The sequence below is a fragment of the Siphateles boraxobius genome, unplaced genomic scaffold (assembly GCF_051911475.1).
Source record: "Siphateles boraxobius isolate OS27281-9 unplaced genomic scaffold, OSU_SipBor_1 2, whole genome shotgun sequence".
Lineage (NCBI taxonomy): Eukaryota > Metazoa > Chordata > Actinopteri > Cypriniformes > Leuciscidae > Siphateles > Siphateles boraxobius.
Genome location: NW_027508810.1, coordinates 10,750,318 through 10,766,253, shown reverse-complemented (window position 1 = coordinate 10,766,253; position 15,936 = coordinate 10,750,318). Strand labels below are relative to the sequence as shown.

At 44.9% G+C, this 15,936-nt stretch overlaps 2 long non-coding RNA genes across 4 annotated transcripts in view; both read left to right on the top strand.

Annotated features, from left to right (window-relative positions):
- The window catches only part of LOC143744413 (uncharacterized), a 396,113-nt gene that overhangs the window by 194,910 nt on the left and 185,267 nt on the right, over nt 1–15,936 (top strand). The window lies entirely within an intron of this gene.
- Nucleotides 1,536–3,455, top strand: LOC143744208 (uncharacterized). Of its 2 annotated transcripts, none has more exons than XR_013205807.1 (6): nt 1,536–1,769; nt 1,934–2,258; nt 2,516–2,574; nt 2,662–2,696; nt 2,787–2,936; nt 3,056–3,455. It is a non-coding gene; the product is annotated as an uncharacterized LOC143744208 (long non-coding RNA). The 2 variants fall into 2 exon arrangements; XR_013205808.1 differs by lacking the exon at nt 1,536–1,769 and having other exon boundaries at nt 2,071–2,116; nt 2,197–2,258.

Genomic DNA, 15,936 nt, shown 5'->3' with positions numbered 1-15,936 from the left:
ACAGCAACTAATTATGGAAGAGGTGAGCTGCATTAAGGAAATGTCAGCAGCTCAGTAACCTCTAGCTCATCTTATCTGTCCTCAGAAGACATCCGTGACAACACGGTCTCCTTGCTCATCTTTCACCAGGCCAACATGTTTTTTTTTAAAGAGCAAAACCAACATTCTGCCTTTTTAAAGTGTAGCAGGATGCAGCTGTTTGGCTCATGCCTCCCCAAGTGTTATTTAATTTGCTGTGCTGTGATCCAATCGCAATGGCCAAGCCCCTTTATAAATGAGAAGGAGGTCTCTGCAGAGCAACAAAAGGCGTGCCTCAATTTTGGGGCGTTTTCCAACCGGGTAGGCGTTTTACAACCCCTCTGCCTGGTTTGCTAAAACTTGAGTGGGCGATTCCTAATAGGCTACTTGAATACGCTTTTCCCATCAGATATGAGTGATAAAGCGAGAAAGCGGTCCTGCATATGAATGTAAGTGGATTTGTGTAAATTTTAATTTTTCTAAGTTAACGTTAATTAGTTTGTGTAAATTTGCCTGCAACATGATTAAGTTAGACAGGAAAAGCTCCAAGAGGTCTGCCACTTACAATCTATGGCTAACCATTATTAGCAAACATTCGCTAACTTTTTGGTGCTTAAGTTTGTTACTTTAGTGTTGATAGTGGTAGTTTGCTTAATTTTTTCCTGTCGGCGTATTCTAATATTTAAAAAATAGTTAACGTTAGCTTGTCAGACTAGAAAACACTAGTTGTAAACAAATGTTAATGTGCTATTCCACCGAATATGCCATTTATGTCCCTAGGACATTATGGCCCGGTTTCACAGACAGGGACAGGGTTTTGCTTAAACCAGGATTAGTCCATAGTTCAATTAGGACATTTAAATAATTTTCATAAACATGCTTAGAAAAAAAAAAACATTACTGGTGTTCAACTTGAGACAGAACAAAGGCACTGATATATTTTAAGATCAGTCAGTGCAAGTTTTTTTTAGTTGGAAGTTGGAACAGCTCAGACTTACATTTTGGTCTAGGACTAGGCTTTAAAATTGTGTGTGTGGGGGGTGGGGGTGGGGGGGGATGGTATAGGTAGCCTACTAATGTACTATAAATACAATAATAAAAATAATAAAAATAAAACTATAAATACATTTTAAGGAAAGTGTTGTGCACATTAATCTAACTGCATATCGTATCTAATTAAAAAATTATTAAAAACTATAATATTTTGTATAAATTACGTTTTCATTCAGTCCAGAACCCACTCCCTTCATATATGGTGTTTTAAAGGGTGTCAATTTTAATGTAATATTTATAATTTTTCTGTTATTTATATTATATCTAATAACCCTAACAAAAACCTCTGCAGACCACTAGAATTAAATAGAAACATGATTTGACTTTTTTTAGCAGTGAGATCAGCTCACTAGTCAATGTGTCAATGTTCAACACTCTTCATTATATCAGTGCAGGCATTAATACCTCACATGTGTAGTAGTCAAACCTATAGACTAACATAATGGATGAATGATAAAATGTAAAATGATTATGTACAGTGGAGGAAACTTTTTTAAAATTAAAATGGATGCATTTGTTGTCTATTCAGCACATCACAATTCAGCGGAGAGGACAAGAGCCTCAACCACAGCGCTACCTTGCAGATACTAATTTATTCACATGCCCCTTCTGCACATCTCAAATATGTAAACCCAGACAGTATCATCAAATAGTGGCCCATATAGCTGGGCATAAAATAAGAGCAACTGAATATGGAGGTGAGTGTATATGCATATCTTATAAATGTGTATTAAACATTTTTTTTACGTCTACTAACATGGCTATTTTCAATGTTGCTTTAGATTATGTTATATACAGCTGTGGCCAAAAGGCCAAGCATTTTCACTGCTGTCATTGTCATATGTAATTTACTTATATCTAGGATATACCTCGACAGGAGATGTCTTGCAGCTGTGGAGTCTTCATTCTAATGCTAGGATCAATGGTTACTATTGATTCTGCAGGTGCCTGGTCAGAATTAAACCCATGTGCAGTTATTAATACATAATTCATGTTGTAGTTTGCTCTCTATGTCATCTTGGGGGGAACATTTGACTTTTCAGAGGTGGGTTTTCCAAGCTCATTAAAAAACATTCTGTAAGTTTAAGAATTGTTTTGATAAACTTGTGCTTTTTCCAACTATAGTCAGACATACCAAGTATAAGAAGATGCTGGTCTGTCCTTTTGCTGGAGAAATTCCCACCAAGGTGTTACTTTCTTTCTTTCTTTCTTTCTTTCTTTCTTTCTTTCTTTCTTTCTTTCTTTCTTTCTTTCTTTCTTTCTTTCTTTCTTTCTTTCTTTCTTTCTTTCATTTTTATTGTTATTAGTCCTTTTCTAAAAAAAATAATGACAAGGATGGCAACATTCCTTTACAGTTAGTGTGACTTTTAGTTGTCATATCTTCATGCAATGAAACTTGATATACTGTATTATTAATGTGTTTTTATGTCATAAATTTATCAAGATCGGTCATGGAAATCCAGCAAAGAAAGAGAAGGCGGACTGACAAGCCACACAAAACTGGTATGATTTATTTTGTTTGAGGTGCTTTATTATTTATAGTAAATGTTGACTGTCATTTACTGATGTTCTTCATTTGTCCCTTCATAGTGGCAACTGTTGACCAACCCCTGAACATACAGGAGGCATGTATTTGTTATTACTCAATGTATAAAATGCAAGGGAATCATTATAACCACAAGAAGTTCAGATTGTTATGTTTTGTTCATGTATAGCTTCCTCCGCTGGTCCTTTGTGAAATCTTACTGGAGTTTGTGCTTCAAGATGGTGATGTTGCAATTGGCTCCCTTGCCCTCACCTGCAGGTGCTTCAACAGCATTGTGAGGAAAGTTTCCGCTGAGAGGCTCACTTTCGGTGGTTGGACAGTAAGTTTTATTAGTGTCACTGTTTGGTTAATCACAGCTCTCTCTCTGTTTTTTCTCAGTTATGTATGGTTGAATATTAAGACAATGATGAGGTCAGCTGACAACTTTTTTTTTTTCAGGTGTCGTGAACTGAAAGCCATTCAGTGAAAATTTCAGAAACCTGTACAGGGTTCCATACAGTCTATCCAGATGTCTTCATTGTGAGAATACATACAAAGACTGTGGCGAAGGCTACAGAGGAAGAGGGCAAAGAGGTGTGTTGCAGGGGTTCTATGGCTCTGATGACTTCCAAGGATACTGCGGAGACGACTGTTTCTATGAGGCTGGAGGAAGCATCTAATGTTTCATGCAATGTGTTCCTCATGTTTGAACTTGCCACATTTATTGCTTATTTGATTTGATTGGATTCTCTCTTTTTTACTATTACATTAAGTAGAGAATGCTGCATTTATCAATACAGTTTTTCATCATATTGGTTACAGTATCTATACAGTCAATAAAGTGATGCTAATGTTTAAAGTTTTCAGAATCATTATTCTAAGTAAACAGATTTTACCTTAATTTAAAGGTCAATACGTTTCACTTTATATATTTAATGCAAGCTACAAATATCACTTAAAAATCAGTCATTACATATATAATATTTTGAAAAATACAGGTGAGGAAGACCAATACAATCATTTTCACCTTTGCTTCACTGTAGGATTTGGTAACTTTATTGGAAATTGCTATTAATTTTCCTTGTTAATCACGTTACAACTTGATTTATGTTGTGTTGTTCACACACACACACACACACACACACACACACACACACACACACACACACACACACACACACACACACACACACACACACACACACACACACACACACACACACACACACACACACACACACACACACACACACACACACACACCGAAAATAAAACTAATGTAATTATAAATAGTTGAGTAATAAAGTAATTTATTACTCAACTGCATATTAGATATGATGCAATTAGATACGATATGCAGGAAAAAAACGAGAAATAATTTATTATTTGCTGGTTGGCTACATCTATGCTGAACATCTGCTGCTTTGCGTTGTATGTTTTTCACGTGATACCAGCTCACGGTTTCTTCGTTGTATCCGGCTGCCTTTTCCCACGGGACCAATATCACAGGTCCCCCGGTTAGTTCAAGTTAAACGAGCAACTTGCATCGGTTAAGTGGTTTGTAGTGAGTATTTCTTTGAATTTTTGTATTTCTCCTGTTCTCGATATCCAAAGTGATGGACCTATTTGTTGTGATTGTTTTGATTCTTTTTGTTTTTTTGATTTGTTCACATTGACGGGAGACCTTGGAAGCTGCTTCCTCAGTGTGGCATTTTTTGTCATTCTGTTTATTGTGTATGATTTATTTTGTTTTGTTCATGTTTGATTGTTCATTTTGATTTATTGTGTAACTGTGAGTTTTTGTAATATTGCTAACCCTAGTACCATTTTTGGGCTTTAGAACGGGTGGTCTATTAGACATCTGTTTATTGCAATTTTCGTGTGTAGTTTTGTTTAAAGTCTGTCCTTTTGTCCAGGTGCTGAGAACTGGCAGTGGGAGCAATGCCCCTTGCGGTGATGGGTCCCTTGGTGTGTGCTGTGGCTGCGTGTTCACCAAGTGTGGTCATTTCCCTTGCGGTGTGTGTGTGTGTGTGTGTGTGTAAACCTCGACACGTATGATTGGGGGTGTTTTTCATGGATGCTCATTGCTCGAGCAACTAGCCTCCCACTGGTAAGATTCTGCCCGATTTCCCTCCTCTCTTGGGGGTGTATGTGCATTACGAATAGAGTATAGTGAATATTGTGTGTGTCGATTGAGTGTAAGTGTGAAAATAAAGACTCTATTTTTGTACTGGACCACTGTCTCTGGCTGATCCATCAATGAACTTGAGTGCCTGGTTAGAACAAAATGGCTAAATTCTTTGGGTGTAAGTCCCATCGTGGCATAGTCTGCTAACTGCCTGTTATATCTATCCATTCTGCCACAAAAGCTTCCTGAAACATGATGGTCCCCCGGCAATTAGTGTGTGTGTGTCTTGGGTTTGCTCTTATATGTACGGTATTAGCAGGCGTGTGTAGGACTTGTGGAATGAAGGATTATAGCTTTTTTTCTTATTTGAGGGGGTGTGAAGGGCAAATACAGTGGCCACATATTTGCCACACTGAAAAATGTATGAATGTCATTGCATTAAATAACAAAAGGTCAAACCAAGTGGCATTTATTTTACAGAGATACATCACATGCCCACTTTTCAAGCAAAACATTCCACAAAAAGAAATTAGTCATATTTTTAAGGGACAGTTCACCACAAAAAATGAACATTCTGTAATCATTTCCACCCCATTATGTTGTTTGAAACCTGTATGACTTTCTTTCTCCTGTGGAACATAAAAGAATATATTTTGAGAAATGTCTCAATTACTTTTTCTTTGTCCAAAGCTGTTTTGCTACCAAATTTCTTTCAAATATCTTCATTTGTGTTCCACTGAAGAGAGTCATACAGGTTTGAAATGACATGAGCGTAAGTAGATGACAGAGTTTTCATTTTTCATCTCTCCAAGTGATGAAACAATATGGTTCAAACGTTTTAAGTACATCACTGTGATACGAAGAAAGAATAAAATAGTCCTGCACCAAAAAAATAATAAAAATGGGTAACATAAACCCCCCTGAAAAAACCCAGTTTATCTCCAAAAAACAGTTTATCTCCAACCTTGATATGATTTAGTCTCTTTCCCAGCACAATTCTGTGTGCATTCGGTGTGCATTTTGACGCTGATGGATATCTATACATCTCTTGTTAGATATCTATACTTAAATGATGGATAGCTATACATCCCTTGTTGTTTATCTCTGCTACATTGTACTGTCCTCAGATTTCATGTCCGTAATTTATTGCAAAAAATCTTGCATTAATTCAATCTTAAATTGATTAAAATAAGTTATTATCCACCGCCTGTGTGACATCATTAACCAGTGACAAATATTAACTAGCAAGTTGTTCTCTTCAACGATGCATAACCACCCTAAGTAGAGTTCACTCTTATATGCTACAAAATCTCTCTTTAAGACTATTTCAGCAATTTAATCAGTTCAGAACTGTTTACTGTATATAAGCAGTTAAAAAAGAAAAATAATTTCTGGTAAAAAGCTAAATTTAGATGGTGGGGCTCACCCAGAACATTTTCTAGTGACTCTGTCTGTTTGATTTCTCTCAGGCAAGAGCGTGGAGGAAAGGAGGTGGAATAGACAGGGGAATGGAAGGGCAGGAGCTCATTATAATGCCCGGCATGACAGCCACTGTGAGGTGTCTTCTCTGTGCGGGTCAGTGACAATGCATGGCAAAGCCCTGACAGAGAGATGGGAAACCCCCAGCATGCACTGCACTCATTTGCGCAGAAGACTCATATCAGACGACAGCAGCTATTCAGAAAGCAACTGAAGAGTTCGACCTCTAAGTCCATGGTCATCAGCTCAGAGCTGCCGAAATTTACTCCAGAACAGAAGGCTGATAGAGAAAGAGCAATGGCAATAACAAGCTAATAGCTCTGGTTCCTGTCCCGGATGTCTGGCTCCCAGTAGAATCATGACCCGGCAAGCATTCCACATCGAGCTTTAATCCTGGAAATAAAGAAATAATGCCCTCACACTCACAAACAACAACACATTCACTACAATTGTCACAGTTTGGGTTTTGTGTCTTGTTCCTTGTTCTTGTATGTCATGTGATTCCCTGTTTGCCATGTGTCTTGTCTATTGTTCCCAGGTGTTTCTCGTTAGCCACGCCCCCTTGTTATCTCGTTTAGCTTGTTTGTCCTTGTATTTAAGCCCTGTGTTTCAGTTCAGTCCTTGTGAGTTCTTATGTTGTTTTGATGTTGCTGTTAGCTGTCTCTTTGTTCCTGTTCCGAGTTTCCTGTTCCGAGTCTTCCCTGGATTACCTGTTTGTATTTATTTAATTAAAAGTGCTTGCAATTGGATTTACTCTTCGTTTCTGCTTCATTGTGACAACAATAGTTCAAGACAAATCAAGCTCAGAAATCAGTTATCATCTAATACTCAAAGAGTATTTTGTCATATTCATTGCAAGGCATCTCTGTGCCATCTTGTGAGACTTACAGCTTCACATAGAGGACATGTTTAGGCTTTGATAGGTCTACTGAATGATTTTTCCAAATAGGACATCTTCCTGGATTAAAACCTTTCTTTGCTTCTGGAACAATAATAACCTTAACCAGTGTATATTGCTTTTTACTACATGGTAAGAATGGCTTCCCCTAAAGAATCCTCAAAAAACACAGCAATGATGTTTATCACCGTAAAAATGTATCTATATACATTAAATAATCTATACATGTATATGTTTATATGTACATGTGTTTATATGTGTATTTTTTACCCTTTTTTTGTTTGTTTTTTAAATAAATGAATATAATAATGCATTCGTTTGAATAAAAGTAACACTAAATACTTTTACATTGTAAGAAAAAACTTTCTATAATTTTTCTTTTTTATATAGAAATATATAGTACTGTAACCTCACACACCCGAATCTGTAGCAGATGTGTTGATTGAACTACAACGCAAAAGCAACGATTCGGTCAACAGACATTTCTAAGGTTGGCTGAAACATTGCGTATTAAAGCTATTAAAAGATTGATCAAGTTTGAATGGTGTGCAAGATTTTTATTTTATTTTTTATTTTTATCTTTATAGTATACAGATGATAAAAACAGTTATTTTAAATGTTTTTTAATGTTTTTACTGCATTTTAGTCAAATTAATGCAGCTTTAAAATACATTAAAACCTCTTTTATATGGAAACAACATAAAAGTCAAAAAGTCCAAGACCATTATGAAGTGTTTCCTCATTGCAGAATGTCAATGAAACTTAATCTTATATAAGTCACATCTCTAGCCAAGCTTATAAAAGAACTTACAGTGGCCATCAGAAATGTAGGCGGTTTGATAAAATGTGGGCTGTCGAGTCTGGAGTCAGTCATGATGCTGAAGTTGACCTCTTTATGATAGTAAATGATAGTGGATTAAAATTGAATTAAAGGTTCATTGCAGACTTCAAAGATTAAAAAACTTCTGCACTCATGCGACCAATCAATTACATTCTATATGCCACCTCTCGCACAACCTACTTTCACAGTTACTGGAATGATTCTGTTCCAATTAAAACGTTTAGGTTTGTATAATCTTTGTATAAATATAGGCTGCAGTCTTCCAGGCTTTCTAATAGCAACAGATCTCTCCGTAAGAGCAGGAGGGGCGTTTCCTCTGAGGAGGCAAGGGAGGCCGTGCCTCCTCAAAAAATTGGATGAGAAAAAAAAATCAGGGGCCCCTGAAATAGACAGGCCATAATACAAAAATAACGCAAATATTACAAAATATGACAGTAAAAGGTGTATAAATCACTAGTTTATCTAAAGCAATACTGTTCAACAGCAATACCTGCAGGTAAAGTTACAGCCGGACTCTTTCATGACTCCCTTGAGCCCATTGAGTTTTAACAGACCCCCTAAAGCGTGCGGTGGGTTTAGTGCGGGGTAATTGAGAATGAATGGGGAAAGTCACACGAGAGGAGGCAATGCCTCCATCGCGCTATGATTGGATATGATCGGTATCGGTTATAATTAGATATGATTGGTTTGTGCGATAAATTCCGCGTCTTCTTTTTGTGCGCGTTCGCGAATCAGTCAGAATGAACAAAATGATGGTGTTGATGGGAAGACTAAAAGTAAGTAAACAACTCACCCACTTAGATATCACCTCTTTATGTCACATCAAAATCAAACTTGAAATGGCCTGAAAACATGATGATTGTGGGGGTTTTAACAGAGCAATCAGCTTGGTGAAATTAAAGGTACATCGATCGTGACTGTGACTGGTGTTTACTGAGCTTGATGTCTGATGATCTGAAAATAAGTTGAATACTTAAAAGAACAGTTGAACATCAGTTCACAAATAAAAAAAGAACATTGTTTAAATAGTTACTGCCTTTAGTTATTATTTTGGAATAAATTAGATTTATACTTGGTTTTAATAAATGGAACATTGTTAATGTAAAAATACAAAATAAAATGACATTTGGTTTCTTTTCTTTTGATGTAACATAAATGACAACATTAAGTGTTGCTATAACTGGGACATGAATTTACATTTGATAAAAACAATAAAAAAAACTTAAGGACTTTGCCTCCATACAGAACGCCACTGCACGCCACAGCTGTGTGTCTAGCTAAAAAGCATACATGTGGGTAAAATGGCAAATGGTCTTGGATTGCCAACATATCTCTGCTGAAAACTGCCAGACGTGTGAAAAGTTTGAAGTCACATCAGGTATTTAAAGGGAAAATAGATGCCAAGTCATGAGTCAATGCTAATGTCTCGACTACCAACTGAATACATAAATAAGATAAACTCTGGGCTGACAGCCAGTTTGTCACACATTGTTTGTTCATTTGGAGCAATTGCAATATGTGTCTTATCAGGAAATGCATATACTGGAGGAGAGTTAATGTAGGATAACTAAAGTATTGAATTCATAATGCTTTAATTAAACCATCAATACAGTTTGTTCATTAAGCTAATGATCATCCCACTTACTATTCGTTCTTAACTCTTAACCCTAAATAGTAAACGTTGAAATGTAACCATATTTATTGGGGGAGTGAGTCTTGTTTTTAGAGGAATTAAAGAATAAAGGATTTAAAAGGAATAACGAAAAATAAAAAATATATAGTAAAACAACTATAATTTATTATAATCCATTTAAACGTTGAAAAAAAATTTTTGGTTACACTTTATTTTAAGGTGTCGTTGTTACAGTGAAATTTTATATTTGAATACTGAGTAATAATAAATAACGTCTACGGTTACGTATGTAACCCTCGTTCCCTGAGTAGGGAACGGAGACGTTACGTCGGATGACGACGAATGGGGTTTCGCTTAGAAAGCCTATCAACTTCGAGTATTACAAAACGAGCCAATGGCAAAGAAATGCCATGGGTCTGCGGAATTTGCATGGCGTAACTCCGCCCCACCTCGTGGGTATAAAAGGAGGAAGCCGGCAGCAAGCAGATATGTTTCTTCGCTGAGGAGTCGAGACTGAGCTCAGGCGATCCCCGCGGTACAGCGGAAAGTGGCAGGCAGACGTAACGTCTCCGTTCCCTACTCAGGGAACGAGGGTTACATACGTAACCGTAGACGTTCCCTTTCGTTGTCACTCCGAGTTACGTCGGATGACGACGAATGGGGTTACCAGTCTAATCACGCCACCTTCTCAGCTGTCTTCCAGTGCCCTGCGTAAATCGAGATCCCTGTCAGCCTGGACAAAGGACTCCATATAACACAGGAATACCAAGGTACACTGGGAAGCATATCCCAAGCTAGGGGAAGTATGCAATTAATGCCAGCCCGGAGGGGGGGGACTTAGAGAATACACATATGACCCGAAGGAAGCATATGGGAAACACTGGGGTGTCCAGCCGCAGGTGGAATATTTCAACCCCAGGGGTGGCAAGGTGGCTTGCCAAGGGAAAGACACACGCTCAGAGAGGCTTACAGTGGAAATACACATGTGGGGGTCGCTCAGAGGAGGGACCATGCACACGGGAGGCACCTAGCCGACGCACAGGCAATAGACACTGGCGCCGACGTCAGGAGTGCTGGAGGAGCTCAGGGCTTTCGGAGAAGCTCACCTGAGAAAAATATCGCACGTATCCAGTCCGTGGAGTGGAATGGCGAGCAAGCGAAGACACCTGAGCGGGTCCGGTACTAGCTGGTTGAAGCGAGTACACGAGAGGACACAGGCTCCACTCGGAGATTATAGAATCTGGCGAATGTGTTAGGTGTCGCCCAGCCTGCAGCTCTGCAGATGTCTGTTAGCGAGGCGCCATGCGCTAGAGCCCAAGAGGACGCCACACTCCGGGTGGAGTGGGCAGTCACACCAAGGGGGCACGGTCGACCTTGCTGCTGGTAAGCCAAAGCAATGGTGTCCACTATCCAGTGAGACAACCCTTGCTTGGAGAGAGCCTTTCCCTTCAGCTTCCCACCATAACAGACAAAGAGCTGGTCTGAGGTCCTGAAACACTGCGTTCTGTCTACATAGGCGCGGAGAGCGCGTACTGGACAGAGCAGTGCCAAGGCTGGGTCTGCCTCCTCCGAGGGCAGCGCTCGCAGGTTCACCACCTGGTCCCGAAAGGGAGTGGTAGGAACCTTGGGCACATATCCAGGCCGGGGTCTCAGGATCACGTGAGAGGAAGCCGGCCCAAATTCCAGGCACGCTTCGTCAACGGAGAATGCGTGCAGGTCCCCAACCCTCTTGATGGAGGCCAGTGCAACCAGGAGCGCTGTCTTCATAGACAGGAACTTAAGCTCGACTGATTGCAGGGGCTCAAAGGGAGCACTCTTCAGGGCAGTTAGAACCACTGAGAGGTCCCAAGAGGGAACGAGAGGAGGACGAGGAGGATTTAGTCTCCTCGCTCCTCTCAGGAACCTGATGATCAGGTCGTGCTTCCCTACCGACTTACCTTCGATGAGGTCATGATGTGCGGCAATGGCGGCAACATAGACCTTCAGGGTGGAGGGAGACAGCCTTCGCTCCAGCCCCTGTTGAAGGAAGGAAAGCAAAACACTGATCGAGCATCTCCGGGGGTCTTCTCGGTGAGAAGAGCACCAGTTGACGAAGAGGTTCCACTTCAACGCATAGACGTGTCTCGTGGACGACGCTCTAGCGGAAGTGATGGTAGCCACCACCGCTGGTGGTAGGGTACTCAAACCTGCCTCGTCCCATCCAGGAGCCACACGTGGAGGTTCCAAAGATCGGGACGAGGGTGCCATAGGGTGCCCCGTCCCTGAGAAAGAAGGTTCTTCCTCAGAGGGATCGGCCAGGGAGGTGCTGTCGCGAGGAGTACTAGTTCGGGGAACCAGGTCCGGTTGGGCCAGTAAGGGGCAACCAGAATGACCTGCTCCTCGTCCTCCCTGACCTTGCGCAAAGTGTGCGCAAGAAGGCTCACTGGGGGAAACGCATACTTGCGGCCCTGCGGCCAGCTGTGCGCCAGAGCATCCGTGCCGAGCGTGCCCTCGGTCAGGGAATAGAACTGGGCGCAATGGGTCGAGTCGTGAGAGGCAAACAGATCTATCTGCGCGTCCCCGAACTGGTCCCAAATCAGCTGAACCGACTGGGGATGGAGTCGCCATTCTCCAGGGAGGGGCTGAAGCCGTGAGAGCTCGTCGGCTGCACAGTTCAGCGCTCCGGGAATGAAGATGGCTCGAAGCGACCTCAGATGCTTCTGACTCCATAGGAGGAGGTGGCGAGCGAGTTGTGACATACGGCGGGAGCGTAGACCACCTTGATGGTTGATGTACGCTACAGTGGCGGTATTGTCTGAGCGGACTAGTACGTGTTGACCCCTGAGCAACGCCCGGAAGCGGTGCAGGGCAAGGCGTACTGCCAACAACTCGAGGCAATTGACATGCCACAGCCGCTGGGGTCCTGTCCAGGAGCCCGCAGCAGCATGTCCATTGCACATGGCGCCCCAGCCCGTGGTGGAGGCATCTGTTGAGACAACAACATGCCGGGAAGCTCGTGCCAGGGGGACACCGGCCCTGAGAAAATCTAGGTTCGACCACGGGGTGAAGAACTGACGGCAGGTCGGAGTAACTGGTACTCGGAACGTGCCGTGTTGCCATGCCCACCTCGGGACTCGGTCGCGAAGCCAAAGCTGAAGCGGTCTCATATGAAGCAATCCGAGCGGCGTGACCGCGGCTGCAGATGCCATATGCCCCAGGAGCCTCTGAAAAAGTTTCAGTGGAACCGCACTCTTGCCCTCGAATTGTCTTAGGCAAGTCAGCAGTGACTGCGCGCGCTCGCTCGTAAGCTGCGCGGACATGGCGACCGAGTCGATGTCCATACCGAGAAAAGAGATCCTCTGCACGGGGCAAAGTTTGCTCTTCTCCCAGTTGACCCGAAGGCCCAGACGGGCTAGGTGCCGGAGCACTAGGTCCCTGTGTTCGCAAACCTGATCTCGAGAGTGAGCTAGGATCAGCCAGTCGTCGATATAACTCAGGATGCGAACCCCTTGCTCTCGAAGGGGAACAAGGGCCGCCTCGACGACCTTCGTGAAGATGCGAGGAGACAGGGCTAGCCCGAAAGGGAGAACCGCGTACTGGTATGCCTGCCCCTCGAAAGCAAACCGGAGGAACGGTCTGTGTCGAGGAAGAATGGAGACATGAAAGTAGGCGTCCTTCAGGTCGATCGCTGCAAACCAATCCTGGGGCCGTATGCATTCGAAAACGCGTTTGGCGGTGAGCATCTTGAACGGCATCCGGTGAAGGGAGCGGTTCAGCACGCGCAAGTCCAGGATTGGCCGTAACCCACCGGTTTTCTTGGGGACAATGAAGTAGGGGCTGTAGAAGCCTGACCTCATCTCGGCTGGAGGGACAGTCTCGATTGCACCCTTCGCCAGCAGGGTGGCAATCTCTGCTCTCATGATAGGGGCATTGCCACCGACCAAAGTGGAGCGGACTCCCCTGAAGCGGGGAGGAGACCGTGCGAACTGAATCGCATAGCCGAGCCTGACGGTACGCGCGATCCAGTGGGACAGACGGGGAAGCTCTAGCCAGGCTCCCAGGAACTGAACCAACGGGATCATGCGAGCCACAGGCGTCCCCCCGGAGGGGCAGCGAGGCGGAGTAACTGGCCCAGATGTGGACGGCATAGCGGCCCGGAGAGGGGGCACAGTTAGCAACCGCACCCTGGCAGAGGGGGCCAGGGGAGGACCAGGCTGGTCGTCCCGCGGGGGCCTGCTCTGCCAGGGGTCTGGCGACAGAGGGGGACAGGGGCGAAGCGGTCCGTGGACGGCACGCCGTGTCAACCGCCTCTGGAACAGAGGGGGGCGAGGAGAGCACGGCTTGTGGGCGGCGCTCTGTGTCGCCCGAGAACTCTGTGAGCTCAGGGAAGAGGGGATTGTTTCTGTCTTTAACCACATTAGGGTGCTGCCCACCCGTGGGTGAGCAGCGGGGAGTGGAGAACAAAAGATTCTCCCCTGGCCCTCCACCGGGGGAAGGAGTGGTCCTGCTACCACCTCCTGAGAAACAATCATCATCCCTGAGCAGCCCGTCTCAGGAGCGCCGCTTGGCCCGGCGTTTAGCGGGGGGCGGGGCAGGAGAGGGCTGTGGCGCCTTCTTACGGCTTCCTCCGCGACCGGCCCTGGGTGGAGGCTGCTGCGTGGTCCGGGCGGGAGGGGCGGGAGCCGCAGGAGGGCGCCCTCGGCGGGAAACAGGTCGAGGCGTCTGCCCGGCCGGCAAGGTGGAGGCAGCAGCGGGCCGGCGGGGCAGAATGTGTTTGATGGCCTCGGTCTGTTTCTGGGCAGTTGAAAACTGTTGGGCAAAGTCTTCAACTGCACCGCCGAAGAGGCCGGCCTGGGACAAGGGGGCGTTAAGCAGACGGGTCCGCTCAGCGTCCCGCATGTCAGCCAGGTTCAGCCACAGATGTCGCTCCTGGACCACAGCTGTGGACATCACCAAACCCAGGGAGCGCGCGGTAACCTTCGTCGCCCGGAGAGCAAGGTCGGTCGCGGCGCGCAGCTCATCAAAGAGCCCTGGGTTTGTCCTACCCTCGTGCATGTCTCTGAGCATCTGGGCCTGGTAGACCTGCAGAGTGGCCATAGCATGCAGTGAAGCAGCCGCCTGTCCCGCCGCTCTGTAAGATTTCGCCACCAGGGTCGACGAAAATCTACAGGCTTTGGATGGGTGCTTAGGCTCGCCCCGAGAAGAAGCACTCTGAGGACATAGTTGCATGGCAACAGAGCGTTCAACCGGGGGAAGCCCAGTGTACCCACGGGCAGCTGCCTCATCGAGGGGAGGAAAGGCGGATGAGACCAGCGAGCGGTCCCGAGAAGACAGGGGGGTCTTCCAGGACTTCGAGATCTCATCATGCACATCCGGGAAGAAAGGTATTGGGGTTTGCCGAGGACGAGGGTCAGCGGCCTTACCCAAAAACCAATCGTCCAGCCGCAAGCGCTCAGGACAGGGTGGAGGCCTCCACTCAAGTCCGATGCTCGCGGCTGCCCGGGAAAGCATGGCCGTCATCTCCGGATCAGACTCGAGCACAGCCGTATGCACACCGGAAGGTGGCAGCTGTGACGAGCCCTCACTTCCAGAAGAGTCAAACCCGCCTAGTGATGCTGCAACAGACATGGCATCTTCCTCTGTAGCTTCAACTGAAGCCCGCGGGCCACCAGAGGGTAGACCCGCGGGAATCAGCAGTTCACTAGCGGGCACCGTCATTGAAGAGGGGGGCTGGGGTCGCGGACACATAGTCGGCGCCTTGTTCCAGACCGTAACCCTCAGATCACCCTGGCCACCAGCCGCAGGACGGGGGGTGGATGAGGGGACTCTCACTCTTGCGAGTTCACGGAGTCTCGACCGTAATGACGCGATGGTCATGTTCCCACAGAGAGAACATGAGTCATCCACGAGCGCTGCTCTAGCATGATCAATGCCCAAACATACTATGCAACGCTCGTGCCCATCAGAGTCCGATACCAATCTGCCGCAACCAGAAGTACACGGGCGAGACATCTTTAAAAAGACGTGCCACGTGTAAGCTCTTTTAGTGAGAGAAAACTCAAGTGTTGAAGCACCCGGGGAGAAACGCACCGACTGGCAGACCACTGCAACAGATCAGCAGGAAGCACGCTCTCGCCGTAGATCGCCGTCACACCAACACTCGAGGTACTCGTTTGTAAAGCTGACAATTCAGAGATGGCTTGTGGAGAGAAGAATACACTTGGCTCCGAAGCGAAAACATATCTGCTTGCTGCCGGCTTCCTCCTTTTATACCCACGAGGTGGGGCGGAGTTACGCCATGCAAATTCCGCAGACCCATGGCATTTCTTTGCCATTGGCTCGTTTTGTAATACTCGAAGTTGATAGGCTTTCTAAGCGAAAC